Genomic DNA, 13,760 nt, shown 5'->3' with positions numbered 1-13,760 from the left:
ATAAACACACTAGAAAAGTGAACTTTTTTTTTTTGGCAGGCAATACACAGCATTTGATTTTCCTTCTGTAAATTTCAGTGTGACTACACACTATGGTACACATCACCACTGGACCCATGCAGTCCAGGGCTCAGGACAGCAAGAATTCCCTAGGAAGGGGTGGAAAGATACACAGGGCTCTCAGATGCTTGCTCTGCAGACTCTTCAAAGAGTTTTGCTTGCAACACTTAAGGGCCTATGCTACCAGCTTCCAGAGGATGCTGACAAGAAGTTGGACTTGATGATCCTTATGGGTCCCTTCCAACTCAGGATATTCTATGATTCTATGATTCAATTCGAGTTCTACAAGCACTAGAGTGACTTCTAGACATTAAATGTTCGGCTTTGTTGTTGGGTTATCTCACATTCAATGAACAAAAGCAAGTTGTTAAATAACCACAAAACAGCCTAGGGAGGGAATGTTCTGCCTTTGTGGGCTTTAGAGCTGTGTTTTCATTAACAAAAGTCAGTCCTTCCAGAGGCAATTTGCATTTGCAAAAAACAGCCACACTCTCATGTTTTCACATTCAAAGTGTGACTGGTTATAAGTGCTAGACTCCCCTTCCATTTCTAAATACAAACAGAATAATTAGATTGGAAGCTTCTGCTTCTAAGGCTCAAAGCTCAGTTTTCCCCTCCTGATTAGACAACACATCTCCATTACAAGTAATTAATTATGCATTTTGCAGAAGGCTATTGTACAACCTTCTATTAGTGTTCCATTTATAGCTTATTTTAGTACATTCACACATTTAAGTGACGTCTGACAAAGAATTCATTCCATCCATCAGGGAACTGAAAAAAAAATTTCAGATTTGCAAGCATTCACTGTTACTGCTATAGCATTTCCAACAGCACAACACTTTCTTGAAAAGTTGTTATTTGAAGGGTGACTTCAGCTGATAATTCCCTCAGAACATGCACAAGTGTGATAACCTGAACACATTCAATCATGTACTAACGAGAGAGTATACAGTCTGCTATCCCTGTGAACTCTTCAGAATGCCCAAAAGAAGGTGAGGTGCTTAATTAAGCTTTAACATAAAGCTAGAGTTGCTCATATCAAAAACAAATGGTATGGCTGAAAGCTAACAGACTATTATACTTTGAAACCAACTGTAAATTCAGAGGTTGTTAAAATAAATTCATCCATAAGGAAAAGTGGTCTCTTTACCTGCAGGACTGATTAATCCACTGTATTTAAGGCTTAAGGTCAGCATAAGTATGGCCAAACAGGCTGTGGAAGGATGTTCTTTAAAATAATTCATTATTAGTATTGCTCTGGTTAGCAATATTAGCATATAGCAATTAGTACTGCTATGGCTTTAGAGGACAAATACTCACTGAGTCACATTCTCATGCACTACTGCACAACACATTGTACTTCATTTCACACATGCCAACACCAGTAGATCCACCAACCTGGTAAAACAGGATTCAGCACAATCAGTTGCAGCAAAGTTATTGACTATGTACAGGACAGCTGGATTTACACTCTACACCTATACACGATGGGAGAAAGGCATAAATACCTCCACGCATCTTGTACAGCACATACAGGCTTGGTACCAGATTCTGACTCCAGATGCTTCTTCACATGCTTTTGACAGAGAGTCAAGCAGTCAGTACTGAAAGGTCTAAGCTTTTACTATATCAGAAACATGAATTTTTCTCCTAGTGAAATCTAGCATCCATTTGTAATTCCCTTCTTTCTTTGTAGAAAGGGAGCATTTCTTTGAGTGGAAGAATGATAAATTAATTCCTCAAAATACACCTTGCTGTGATGTAACACATACATCCCTCCGCCCTACAATACTACTGCATTATGACTAACCCCAAAATTACTGAATTTAGTACAGGATCCCTTTTTCTCAAGCCTAGGAGACTCCTAGGCCTCCATCCCTGTTTGTTTATAAACAATACTCTGGATTACCTGGGAAAGTATCATAATAAGATTTCATCAGGTTCATAATTCTAGAAAGGTTAACAGGTAATTGAATCTCCCAACCTATTTTACCTCAGAGAAGCTGCAGGTGCAGAAAGCAAGAATAAGGAGAAGCATAATTTCTTCTGTATATTCCCAGACTTAGAATAAGAATCACAACCGTAATCAATTCTCAATTGAAAACCCAATTCTGCACTGTGAGCTTAGACAGAGAAGATATGGAGACTCCCTTTGGGGAAGAAAGAATGCAACAACTTACACCATTAATTGTCACATAGCCATGATCAAATCTTATGTAGTAAAAGAAAAATACTTCTACATACGTTATCTTCACTACACACTACTAAGAAACTTAGATATGGTATTGCCTCCCTTCAGTACTATTCTCAGCCCACTAAAAGCAAGGAAAAGACAGAAACACTCAATTTATAGTGCTAGCTGGAAAGACTTTCCAGCAACTGCAACAGATCAGTAATAAGTTACTATTATCTGGCTGCATATTCCTACCTGCTGTCTCATGTAATGCAGAAGGAATGAAAAAGAGGAATCCAGGCAGAGATGAGCAACATATAAGAACAGCTTCCTCTAGTCTCCACAAAAGAAAAAAAACAAAGTGTCTTAGAGCTATTTTGTACAAGGAATAGCCACAACATTAAGTGCACATTGCTATGAAGGACACTATAAAGGCGACACGACTTCAAAATATTAAAAGACTGAAGAGATTGCCTTAGTCAAGCCCCTGAAGACATTTAGAAAGAACACATCTCCACTACTTTGTTAGGAAACAATAGGGTCAGCTACTGCCCAAAGCAGAATCAGCAAAAAAAGAAAACAGGGCAAGAGAAAGGTCTGAAGGAAGGCTACAGCACAGGTGCTAAGTCCATCCAAGCAACGTTGCCAAAAACAGGACTAGAGACAAACAACAGGCACACATACAAGGAGCCTTGCCAAGAGAGCAGTTACCTCCAGCATAAATCCAAGGCCTAGCCAAGAAGTAGGGCTAGAAACATACATCTAAAACATAGGTCTGGGAGATGAGAAGTCCAGGGCTGAACTTAAAAAGGGTTTCTGGGGCCCTGGGAAGGGATGTGGGCATGGAGGTCAGAGGTGAAGCTGATACAAGCCATTAACGCCTCCTCGTGCACTCAGGTCCTTGATATGGTCACTACAGGCCAGGCAGTATTTATGTTCCTCTGGTTTCTGTACACCCTAGAGACAGACACTCAAGACAATTTAGTTTAAATTTAACACCACTGTTTCATATACATGTAAGTAAAGTGATCTAACACACCTCTATTTGCCACCTCACTTTATTTTTTGAACTTTAATCTTTAGACGTGAAACTGTCCACAACCACCTCCCTCCAACCACACTACACCAGAGTTAGTATTGTTATACCCCTCTCTTCTCTTGCCTTTTTTTTTTTAAAGCCTTTTCCTCCTCTGAGAAAGGCAGAAAAAGTCAGCTTCATTATAGTACAGCGGCTGAAGGAGTTCTTCTAGTCCATCCTCACAAGCCTACAGCACTTTCTAGTCTGAAGGCCATTCCACGCCTCTTAAAATAAGCCACAGTTAATTACAGCTAGCCAAGCCCACAGCTTTCACTTTGGCGTACCTTATTACAGGGATGGCATAACAATTTTTCTTGGAGTCAGGCAGTAACTCTTACCACAAAACAGCAGTCAGCTTTCCTACTATTCCCTTTTAAGCTAAGCCTTGTCTTCTACTGGCAATTCAAAAGGAGACAACACTGCCACTTGCTTCAGGTATAATTGACTGAGGATAATTAGCCTTTTAACAAGCTTGTTAACCTCTTCCTCACTTGTAGAGTTTGTCCACTAGAGAAGGCTAAGTACCTAGGAACAGTCAGGGCCATAGATCTTCACACATGAACTTGCTATATTCTCTGATATCTTAATCAAAGGTCTGATGGTTGCAAGGCTTTTTGAGAGAAAACTGTCCTGCACTGGGTGTTGTATACATATGAAACTGTTTTATAGGAAAAAAAAAAAAGGCACAACAAACAGCAAGCAGGACTATAAGCAAATTAAAACTTAGAGAACAAATGCAGTACAACAGCGTCACTAACAAAAAGTGAGAGAGCAAAGCAATATTTTTCAGCTCCTATGCTGATTAGGAAAGGGAAAGGCTGCTACAATTTTGTACGCTGAAAACCTGCCTATCCCACAGCTTACACATAAATGGAGTAACAGACGTTCAAACATAATGCAGTTAATTTTTAGATTCCCAGTCAGTGCTTGTTTCTGGCACCTACAGGAGTGCTGTGTTTCAGAAACAAGAATGTTATGAAAGAAAAACAAAAGGGAGGAAGGGGAAAGTGTACGGGTTTAATGTGCTGCAATTATTGCCAATCAAGCAGGCTGCTCCCAGCCCCCCGGTAGCTACTGACACTCCCCAGCCATTCAATTGCTCTGCAGGCCTTGTTGGGGCCGTGCCTGTGAGGGGCTCGGGGCACCACTAGGCCCTTGCAGCCCTGATCAGCTGCCATGAGCCTCCCAGGTCCCTTTCTAGCCTGAGGCCCGCAGTCCCTGCCCCAGTGCTGCTGTAGGGTGCTGGTCTGTCACCTGGGGCAGGGCTGCTGGGCCCAGCCCTGTCACTGAGGCACAACCTGGGCTGGGCCTGGCCCTGGCTCCCCTCCTGGGGCTGATCCCATCCCTGCTCCTGGCCTGGGCAGGCCCCTGGCCCTCGGCAATCCCTGACAGGAACACAGAAAGCTGCAGCACTTCTAAGAAATCCCCAAATATTCACAGTCCTACTCCAATAATATTTACAGACCAAATGTGGAACTCCTGCTTCAGACAAACAGCTTAGTGACCTCCATCTTCTTCCTCAGCACATCTACTGCAATGTATGCCAACACAAGGTTGCCTTCCCTTTCTGGCAGGTGAGTGACATTTGGGGGGGCTGCCTGTAATGACCAGCTCTCTGTTAAAAGGCTGTGCCTTCTTCCTGGGCCTGGGGATGGAAGGGAAGCCTGTGAGGTCTGCTCCTGGGCAGGCAGGTTTTTTTTTGTTTTTTTTTTTTTTGTTTTTTTTTAAAGAACAGGAATCTCTGTGCTCTTAAGTCACAGTGTCTTAAGTGTGTGCTTTCCAGAAGAGAGCACAAATCTGACTGGAGTCATTAGAGGTATGAAAGGTAGGATGCAATGGTTTACTGTATTGATACCACAACTCAAAGAAGGAGGAAAAAAAAAATCATTTAATTTCCTTTTCAAAGTTCAAAAGGAAAGTAAGGTGAAAGTAAATAGTCTTTTGTTTTATTCCCACCAGCTGAAGAAAATCCAGCTTGCATCTCTCTATAACAATTCTCTTGGACTTGAATCTTTTTGTTATTGAAGCTTGTGAATTAAAAAAAAATTGACTTAAAGCACTGTTTTTGAGTCAGTATATACATACTTATTTCCAAACTGGAACAGAGGGAAAAGAAAATCATTTATAAAGCAAATCAGGGTGAAAACATAACACAAGTATTTTGATGTTTTCAAAGGTTTTCCCCTAACTACTTTGGCCAAAAGTGTCCCTTAAATTCAAGGTGAGTTGGCAAAGAACTTCAGCATTCACTGCAGTTCATTGTTGTCTTTGTATTTAACTATTGGTCCCTCTCAAATTCAATGAATTTCAAAGATGAAGTCCTTATCCCAGCTCAATCATTGCAAATGGAAATTTTAAGCTCTGAGAGCATTTTCTTTCTCAATCATTAATTAGAAAGGAAAAGAGTAAACAAACAAACAACAACAACAAAAAACAACTAATGAATGACACAAAAGATAGCAAGAAATAAACACTTTCAGATAATAAGAAAACTGTCTGAAAGATTATGAAAATGTCATTTGAACTGGAAGCCTTTCCATACTGCAAGTGTGGCAGCATAATTATTACAGTGTGTTTCCCTTGTTAGCTGAGGGATGCTTTTTGGTGCTGCTATGTGTCCTAGCCCTAGCTAGGTGTCCTAGATCACACTCTTTCCTTCAGGAGGGTTTCCTGCAACTCTTCTGTCTCTTCTGTCTGTCTTTCATAGGCTTTAAGTATGAACTGAGTGGCAGAGTGGGTGTGACATGTTATTTACTAAACTGATAAATACAGTCTAATTTCTGGATATGTGGAGTGAACAGCAGTCTAAAGTTCATCTATTTAACTTTTTCTTCCACCAACTGCATTGCATCTACACTGCTAGCTCATGGTTTGTCATGTATTGAATGTTTGAGGTTTTGTCATACAGCTCCAACAGTTGAACCACAGTATTTGTATATGGACATCTCTTCTCTGATTCTAGGCGTCACAGCTATAGAGGAAATCTTGAATGTGTGCATCCTAATTTTTCAGTAACCAAAAGACAAACAATTTAATGACTGAATGCAATCTTGTGATATTTTTAATGCTTGGGCAATGCAACACTGACTCACTGTAGCCACGTCTAGTATCTCCAAACATCCCTGACAAAGCTATTGGCTGGCCAAGATCAGTGCTTAAAAGTTCCAGCTGTTTACGAGGTATTTGTGTGGGGGAAAGTATGTGGCAATAGTTGTTTCTTCTAACTGAAAAATGGTTGAAGAGATTTTCCTACAAATTCCTCAAAATAAGTGAGCAAAACCAACTGTGGGTTGGAAATAAACAAGACCAATTGCTAACAAAAACAATGTTTAGGACAGTAAGACAGGAATCTTTCTGCACCTTCAGCTGTGGAGATAGCTCCCAGTATACACTACTAGTAGCTGAAGTAAACAGGCTTGCATTGGGTTTTCATCCCAAAGCTGCATCTGTGGACCATCTATGACACTCATTATTTTGTAATTGTACATTAGCAAGACTTTGCAGAGTTTCCATTTGATCACTACTTGTATCATTAGCACAAAGGTTAAAACTTCTAAGTCAAGAAAATGCTTTATAGATTTTCTTCTTGCAGATTTGGGCACCCTGCTTTTATGTAACCTCTACATCACTTTCAGCCAGGTCTTGGCAAGATCTTTATGCAAGCAACTACCTGGCTCCTTTGACTTAGACTGGCTCCAGATCATCTCTGGAATTGGATTCTAACCTTGTAGAATACCCTTTTGATTCACTGGTTGGACTTTAAATGAAGACTACAGTACTTCCTAGATCCTCTCTCATCTGACCTCACCTGATTTGTTCCTGTTAAAAATCCATCCGTCTACATGGTTGTCTTGATTATCATTGGGAAAAATGAGAAATGGGACATCCTGTTTCACAGGCTCTTGTGTTCCAGGTGGTCTGTGTTTTCTTTCTGCTCGGGATAAGATTTTAGCCCATTCACTCACCTTATAAGTTCACATAAAGCATACAGGAAGCTAGGGAAAACAAGTTGAGCACAATCATTTGTAAATATTTTCAAAGATTTTCAAAAACATTGTGATACCTTAATTGCCCAAAATATTTTCATGGGTATTTTAAACAATTCAGTGAGCTAGCTTTAAAATTCATACCAGGTTTGCTCATCCATGCCATTGCATGTTCACTTGTTTTACACTAGCTGTGTATCTTCAAGCTACATGTATCTCTTACCTCAGCACAAAACAGGTGCTGTACAATGCTTAAGCTTTGAACTACATTATTTGGTATAAAAGATAGACAAAAAATTCACATTAATCCTAAGTGGAGTGTTTAACATTTATTACACTCAATGAAGAAACAAGCACTTTAAGAAGGTGATCTGTTACATCTAATGTGTGTTACTACTTTGGGTAGGCAGTGAGAATCTCTTTATGGGGTACAGGGCATTCAAACAACCATGGAGTGAATAAAAATGCAGATTTCTGACATAACGAATTCAGCATTAAGAAATAGGGAAAAGAGGAGAGCTGTTTAATTTGGACTTTCCAAATGTGCAGACAAAGACGGGAATGATTTCTCCATTTCAGAAAGAATTACAGCAAATTTGCCCCTTTCCAAGGATCACTGATACCACAGGGATACACAGTTCATCCTGCGAAGACTGTTGGATATGCATCTTTTGTGTACATCTTTTTTTTTTTTTTTTCCAAGAGTCCCAGTGTGGAAATAAAGCAGCTTGGCTCAAGAGACCAGCAGGCAGAAAGCCCACAAGCATGTTTATAGCAACAGTTTTTGGCTTGTGTTTATCTAAAGGGTTCCACTTCTGCTTTAATTACTCACATTCTGTATAAATAAGTTATATTTAAAATGGGAGACTTCTCCCAGTGTAGAATGCTTTCAAGGGTGATGTAGTTTGTGAAGAAAGAGCATCAAGGAACCAAGGCAGACCGAGAAAAACAGATGATTCCTGAGCAATAATCTAGATCTATGTGCAGTTAGGAAACTTGTGCCAGGTCTTGTTAGCTGTGCAAAGACCCAGAACCAAATTCTTGGGAGTTCCCCAAGGAAATGTAAATTCTAATGAGGTCTGTAATTTCTGGTGATGTATTTATTACCTATAAGATGTGCAGTCCTAAGATCTCTAGGTGGCTTTTTCCCAGGGCCAATGCGAGCTGCAGATGCTGTTACCTAAGGCTGTCTTATCTCTGCTTGTGATTTCTTTGTTAGAGATGCATGTGCATACACAGATGGCCTGCATATGGGCTATAAATATTTTATCTCAGGGACACATTCAAGTGGCTATGCATGTGTTAGAGATCTGCTATGCAGCAGACTGCTGAGGGAAGTAAAGAGAATCTTGTAATCATATTTCTGAAGATGAAAGGCAAAATCCAGGAGTAGGAAAGGGAAAGTCCGCCAGGGTGCCTTCACGAGGCTTGCTGTCCTTACAGCTTCCATCGCAGAGTTCCCACCACTGGCTCCATTTGACTCAGTGTCTTAAAGATGGCTTCAAGTGGCTCTTCCTTCCCCAAAACGTGCAGCTGAAGGACGTCTTTTCTCCTGCCTCTTTCAAATTACTCCAAGATGTGAGGGTGACCTGGGTAAAGCCTCACCCCCAGGGCTTTCACTGCCTCCTCTTCACTGATACGTGGCGCTTTATTATCTGTACGTGGAAAGGGTAACTTTACCATAGCCGGCACACCTGAGCTGGATCCAGATTTCAGTGCCATGCTCCCCTGGTGTTCCCCTGCTCCCCTTGCTGCAAGCACCCCAGGAGTGGGCAGGCTCCCTGTGCTGTGTCAGGATGTGGGGGGCTGCACGGGATGCTGCTGCTGACAGGGAGAACAGTGTGCGGTGTTCCAGGTACAGAGGTGCTTTGCCTCGCTGTTGCTGCACCATGGGGTGAGTGGGGGATTCCTTTGGGCAGGGAATTCCTCTGGGGTGCGGGCTGTACCCCAGGGCTGCTGCCTCAGGGCTGCTCTGGTCTTGGATTAGCCTCACTCCTTGGGCCTGAGCTGCTGTCTTCTCTGGGAGCGGGGAAGAGCTGAGCAGGCTCCCCTGGGCAGGGTACAGGGGGAGATTTCCTCTGTGCCCTGCTGTGTGAGTGGAATGATTCATTGTGCAAAGATGCATTTTTTTATGAGTTTCAACAACGCAGTGTAATGGAGCTCTCTCCTTATCTACAATGCGTAGCAAAAAGTAATAAGTGGCAATGATTATACTGTAGAAAAAAGGAGGAGGTGAGAGCTGTTATTTTCTGGTGGGAATTACTGCTGCTTTCATTTTCAGGGAAATGGCATCTCATTTGAAATTGATGAATTCCCTTGTATTTTCATCAAATATTTTGTAGTAGCCAGTCTTTATTACTCTGATTGTTCAGCCTCTCATTACTGATAATCAGAAAAAAATAATATATGATATAAATATGCATAGAAATAACACAATTGGCTTCATTTTGGTGCCTGCTACCCATTTATTTGTTCCTATGCAAAAGCAAGCGCAAATGGATGTGAAACACTACCTAATCAGCGTGTAAGTCTGTGAGATCTAATGAAATAATCCACATACAAGTGAATCTAATTTTTCCCTGCTCAATACCACTGTATGCTGACTATCTGCTATATAGTATAAATCCCTGGTGTCTAGGGAAGGTGCTGTATGAAACTACTGCCTGCTGAGCTCAGACACGCAGAGAGGGTGGCAAAGCATGGCTGTTTCCCTGACCCAGTTTTCAGCTGGTTTAGAAAAAGCTGAAGTGCAACATGTCACTTTGAAAAGGTGGAGGGAAAAAGTCTGTTCCTCAACTGGGTTGGCCTTTTTGATCAGCAAGCAGAGGCAGAGGGAGAAAAAACACAGCACTGTGAGTGACCTAGCCCTGGCTTGAGGCTGTGAATGGGAGCCCAGTAAAACTGGCATCGAGAATGCCTGGGAGAAAAGCTTGGAAAGGACTTCTGTGGTCAGCCAGGGTGCAGGCACACGGGGGTGGCAGGAGGGAAGGTGAATCAGTGAGCTAGATTGAAGGCAAGTTTGCTCTGACTCAGAAAAAGAACTAAAAACAGTTCTTTCTGTTCTAGTCAATATATCAACGTCCTGGAAACGGTGAATGGAAACTTAGAAATAAGGAGCCGCGCACAGGGAGCTTGAAGATGCAACTCAGGCTGATGGAGATGATTGTGTTTGGGCTCTTTGGTTAGTAAGGTGAGTCACTGGGTCACCAGAGCCTGCATAATTGTTTACATTAATCCTCTTCTATAGATAATGTTCCTTCAGGAGTGTGTATCCACACACGCAGACATCCCACTTGACAGTCAGTTATGCTAAACAGTCGCATTAAAGAAACAAAATCAGATCTAAGCATGTGAGTGATGCCTCTGCAAATGGCTTTAGCAGACGGAAAGCAGAACTTGATGTGAAATGCTTTTTTCTGCCCCCTCTTCCTCTTCTTTCATGGCGCAAGCTTGGTATGATTGATGTGCTGCCTAAATGTAATGGGATTTGTCGTCCAGCATGCATGTGGAGCAGGATGGTAGCCATGCGGTAATGTCATCCAACTTGACCAATCTTTCTCGTGTAAATGGTAAGGCTCTGCTGTGAAATGCCTGCAATTCCCTTACACCTAAGAAGGTTTCACCTTTTGTTGCCTAATCTTCACGTGCCTTTTTGGAGGAAGAATGGTTTATTTTCAGAAGAGAAACAAATAAGAAGTAGTGAGAGGAAACCTATGCTGAGGTCAAAATGGAGTCCCTTAGCTTTTTTTTTTTTTCCCCTCTGAAACCCGGTGGTATTGGCTTTAGATATATATGTGGTGGTTTTTGACCCTGTAGCTTTTCCCAATTCCCTGAATCTCACAAATGAGGAAAAAAATCCAGGTGCTGTATCACTTCCCTGATGCTTGTTCCATGTTCCTTTTTATTTAGATCTATTCCCTTTGTCACTGCATTTTCAGCCAACTTGCTATGTTGTGCATCTCTTCTTGCCCCTGCCTCACCTGTTTACCAGTTATAGCAAAGAATCTGTGATGCCTGCTCACATCATCCACTTTTTTTAAAGAAAAATAAATCAGGAAAGACAAACTGCATTGTTAAACTGGCAAAACTGGGGAGCAGCGGGAGGGATAATGGCACAGACTTCCAAAAATAAAAGATTGACTTAGCCAAACCTCATCTACTGTTGACTTCAAAGAATGTAAAGCAATTAGTATTTAGAAGTTCATAGAGCTGGTCTCCATGGTTAATGAGGCTTTGACTCAGTGCTATGAATGTGCAAACACATTCAGATAAGATAAGCACCCTGAACTTTTACTTAATAATGCTGAGTTTTTGAAGTTGTACTGTAGCAAGTACTGTGAGCAAACATCCTCCTGCTACTAGTTTTGTTCTGAGGTTTTATTTGTCTCATTGCTCCCTGTCTTCAGATCTCCTTTATCAGTGGCTTCTTGCCTCCTGGAGAGCAGGACTTCAGGAATGGCAAAGCACTTGAGGAAAGATGAAGAGCAATTGGAGGAACCCTGGAGGAAAAAACCCAAGAATGATCAAAAGTCTAAAAACAGCCATGACCTTTCATGTATGGCTGAAAGAATGGTTCCTTAAATGTGAAGGGGGGAACTCTAAGGGAGACATAATGTTCTTCAGATATATGTTAGCTGCAAAAGATTGCTTTTCTCCATGTACAGTATAAATAAGAATATTAGTTAAAGGCTTAAGTCACAGGAAAGGAACTTTTAGGAATAGTTATTTAAAAAAAAAAAAAGTCCTAAGGAGAGTGAGGCACTGAATTGCCTAGGGGCATGTGGACTTGCTGTCATTGGAAGGTTTTTAGGAACACACGACTTCCAACATTTCTTGGAAAATGATGTTAATTAATACCAGTACCAAATCTGTAGGGGAGAAAATCTGATCCTTTCAAATCAGTGGGTTATTATGAAGAACATTCTTATGTGGGTTTCCTCTCAAGCCCTGTCTTAAGCAGAAGAATTTACTATAATAAAAACATTTTAAACAGCAAAAAGTCCTTTAAAATATTTACATATTCTTTTTTGCAAAGACAGTGTTTTGAATTTTCTTCATCTGTTGGTGAAAATTGATTTTTTTCCTGAAATAGATGATGGTCTTATCCCAAGGGGAAGTGTGAGTATTTTCTTTCCAGTCCTTCACACTTAGAACAGCAGTAGAATCTAAAAATTCTTGTATCTTTTTTTTGTGCTGGTAAATAAAAAACAGTGTTCAACTAAAGAGAAAAGGTCCTTCATCCTATCACATGCTGGTCATCTTCATCCAGCAAATCCAACCTTGGGCCTTAAGGGGACTTTGCTGATATGAGCAGTTCCAGTGGCTGCAGCTGTGAGCCTGCAGATGTCAATGAGCTGCTGACAAAGTTCCACCACGATGTCAATTGGCTTGAGATGGTCTGAAATCCCCCGGGGCCAAGAGAAGGGAAAAGTACTCCTCCTTCCTCCAGGCTTGTCTGTCTGTTAGCCTGGCTGTAGCGTTAGCTCCAAACATGACTGCTGGAGCTGTGGAGCTCTGAGCCTGGTTGCCTTTAGGACTGAAGTGCCTGACGGACACGCTCTGAGAACGGGCTCGGGCCCAAACTGCATGCTTCTGCCTCCTGTGGGCAGAACTGTTAAGTGATCTCTGTCGTAAAAAGTGTTAGTCGTGAATGGTAGATGGATCTTGTATAAAACATTTTTAATATCTTTATTGATTGCTTTTAAATCCTCCTGAGCTGAGACTTACTGATGCATTGGAAAGTCAGCCAGCAGCTACCTGCTGCAGGGGAGAAGCAGTGAAGTTGCTCGTTTGCTTGTGTTCACAAAATCAGATGTACCAAGTTGTTTTCATCTGAGTTCCTCAAAGCAAGAAAGAAAATGCTGTAAAGTATTCACAGAATCATAGGATGGTTTGGACTCTTAATCATGAATGAGGTTAGCGAGAGCAAGTTCTGCTCTGCAGCACTGGGAGTATGCAAAGAACAGGGTGACTCCACATAGGCATCTTCCTTTAATGTCCACTCTGAGGACGCTGTTTCTGAATCCTTGTCCTCCAGACTGTATGGGGTGCACCCCACTGTTGTGCTGGGACAAGTGGGTGGTGTTTTTTCTGGAGAAGCAGAGCCCTAGGCAGCGGCTTAGCAAAGGAGGAGCTGCCTCCAGCCGCGAGCAGGGCCGGTGAGCAGCTGGCGGGGGGCTCTTCTACCGTCTCCTCCTGTAGGCTCCCTCATGGTTCCTACTCCAGATGCAGTTTACTGTAGTTGTTGCCTGTTGCTCTGTGGCAGAAAGCCAGCTACTGAATTAGCCACAACGTAAAGAAATGGCATTTGGCTGGCCAGTGTTCGTGTGGTGATGCATGAGCCACAGGCCCTGGCCTGGAGCTGAAACCCAACATCTGGCATCGACTTCCTGATGAGAGTGGAACGCGCCGAGAAAAACAGATCAAGTATTTCGAATCTACCCCGTGAAGGGAAAACATT

The 13,760-nt window shown here is 41.9% G+C and overlaps 1 protein-coding gene and 1 long non-coding RNA gene across 2 annotated transcripts in view; one reads left to right on the top strand and one right to left on the bottom strand.

The window, feature by feature from the left end:
• Window positions 1-3,660, bottom strand: part of TNC (tenascin C) — a 178,023-nt gene extending 174,363 nt beyond the window's left edge. Inside the window, exon 1 of the mRNA XM_080561592.1 lies at window positions 3,599-3,660. The gene's annotated coding sequence lies outside the window, so the exon portion shown is untranslated. The remainder of the gene's footprint in view (window positions 1-3,598) is intronic.
• Window positions 3,661-3,794: 134 nt separating this feature from the next.
• LOC308180298 overlaps window positions 3,795-13,760 on the top strand; it is a 72,561-nt gene continuing 62,595 nt past the window's right edge. The window contains exons 1-2 of the long non-coding RNA XR_013940873.1: window positions 3,795-4,888; window positions 10,367-10,490. This is a non-coding gene — a long non-coding RNA (uncharacterized lncRNA). The remainder of the gene's footprint in view (window positions 4,889-10,366; window positions 10,491-13,760) is intronic.

The sequence above is a fragment of the Anser brachyrhynchus genome (genome assembly GCF_964034855.1).
Source record: "Anser brachyrhynchus genome assembly, chromosome: 19".
Taxonomy (NCBI): Eukaryota; Metazoa; Chordata; class Aves; order Anseriformes; family Anatidae; genus Anser; species Anser brachyrhynchus.
Note: the sequence above shows the minus strand (reverse complement) of the source record. Positions and strands in the feature narration are given on the sequence as shown.